Source organism: Phascolarctos cinereus, unplaced genomic scaffold, assembly GCF_003287225.1.
Source record: "Phascolarctos cinereus isolate Bilbo 61053 unplaced genomic scaffold, phaCin_HiC Scaffold_3;HRSCAF=262, whole genome shotgun sequence".
Taxonomy (NCBI): Eukaryota; Metazoa; Chordata; class Mammalia; order Diprotodontia; family Phascolarctidae; genus Phascolarctos; species Phascolarctos cinereus.
Window position 1 is genome coordinate 55,741,430 of NW_027555736.1, and position 2,131 is coordinate 55,743,560.

Consider the following 2,131-nt stretch of genomic DNA (forward strand, 5'->3'; position numbering starts at 1 on the left):
GGGTGAGAAGATTTTGTAGCTGAAAATGGGGGTGACAGTGTGAGGAATCAAAGGTGACTCTGAGGTAGTGACCTGGGTAACTGAGCCACTGTGCTAGGTACTGAGAATATGCAGATGAAAATGAAATGGTTGCTGTCCTCAAGGCGCTTACATTCTCACATAGCATTGTTTAACAACAACAACGATAATAATGGCTATCATTCATATAGCACTTACTACCTCCAGACACTGCAAAATGCTTTACAATTATCACCTCATTTGATCCTACATACTATGATTATCCTCATTTTATTTTATTTTTTTATTTTAAACAAGAAGTTTATTTAAACAATAAGATGTTTGACTTGAAAGGAAAACTATCTAGGATCAATTTTTTTTATAGTAATTTATCCCTACTGAGAGACAGAGATTGCCCTACATGTAACAGCAACATACAAAAAAAAAGTTATCATTGGTTTTACAATGATAAAAGAAAAAACATTGAAGTTATCCAATCAAACAAGGTATGCAAGGATCTTTTTTGTGGGCTTTTTTTATTGTTAAACAGTGAGACCAAAATAACTTACTAGAATATAAAGATGAAAGTTGAATGAGCATGTCACTAATGTAGAAAAGGGATATTTTCACAGAACCAGTTTGTTTTTTCCCTTCCCCATCTCCATTTGATGTTGATCATAACATACCATCGGCCATTTAGTTAAAAAAAATATGCATTATGCCTGTGCACATACACCAGTTACTTTATGTACAATAAAGGAACGGGGGAAGGGAGTCGAAGAAGAGAGAAAACTATACTGCAGTAGTCAAGATGTGGATGAACCAAATCTTGGTTTTCTAATTGTGAATGTATTGTTTTCCTTGGGAGCACAGCTCTGGAGTGGAGTTGCATGTTCTCTTTTTAGTAAGCGCCTCCTCTCTGCTGCTGGAATACATCAATTGTATCTTCATTCTCTATTTCCAGCTATGCAGGTGTGTCTGTTTCATTGATTGGTTGCCCATCAAATCGGAGTCTGATCTGTCTCATTGACAAACCCTGTCGTTCACAATAGGCTTTCATTAGTTTACTAAGTGGTGTGTGCCTCTTAATCTTAAATTGCACCACCGAACCATCTTTCTCTGCCACCTTCAAATTAATGTGGTCGTTGTTTTCAGTCTTGATGCCTTCCTTCGGCTTTTTGTCAGCCATGGCGAGTCTGGGGGTCTCCTCAGCCACCGCTTCACAAAAGAGACACCAAGGATGGTCCGCTCTGAGGGAATGGGGGAGAAGCAGCAGCGGCAGGGGCAGGAGGAAGACGAGGAGGAAGATGATGGTGGTGATGGTGAGAAAGAGGAGAGAAGAAGGAGGAGGAGGAGAAGGAGAAGGAGGAGGACAAGAAGGACGAGGGGGACGAGGAGGAAGGAAGAGGAGGAGATTATCCTCATTTCAAAGATGAAATAACTGAGACAAACAGAAGCTAAGTGACTTGGCAAGGTCACCCAGTTAGGGACGAATGAGAGTTACTAACTGCCCTTTCTTTAGCACATGACTGGAACATCGTTGTCATTTGCCCTTTGTTTCTGAAGACCAGGTGATGTCTGGTGGCTTGCTAAAAGTTATCCATGATCCTGCAAATTTGGGGGCTCACCTTGAGTATTCCCCCTACAGCCACATTCAAGTTTTAGACAAGTCCAAATTTAGGGGGTAAGTAATGCTTATATTTAGACCCGTATGGGAGTAATCATGTTCTATCCTCTAATGTCTTTTATACTGTTGTATTGTTTGTGTGATACCATGACTATGCCTTTATAGGTGAAAGAAATTGTCTATTGTGAATTTGTCTATTGTGAAATATTGTGAACTATGTTTGTATGGCTTTTTCCCTCTATAGTAAACATGTGATGAAAAAGTTCTAGAAAATAAGTCCCTGGGGGAAGTGGGCCTCTTATCAGATCACCAAAAACAGAGCAGGAAATAAGTGTAACTGGTTAATTTTTTTAAATCAAATTTTATTTAAAAAAAATTAACAAGTATTAATTTTCTCTTCTTCCTCTCCATACCAACTTTTAGAAAGAGAGAGAAAATAAAATAAAAGGAGGAAAAACCCCTTGTAACAGAAATGCATAGTCAAGAAAAAAATTTTCCCCATATTGA

General features: G+C 38.6%; 1 pseudogene; it reads right to left on the bottom strand.

The window, feature by feature from the left end:
* Positions 1-667: 667 nt before the first annotated feature.
* Positions 668-1,186, bottom strand: LOC110221506 (small ubiquitin-related modifier 2 pseudogene; annotated as a pseudogene).
* Between the last annotated feature and the right edge of the window lie 945 nt (positions 1,187-2,131).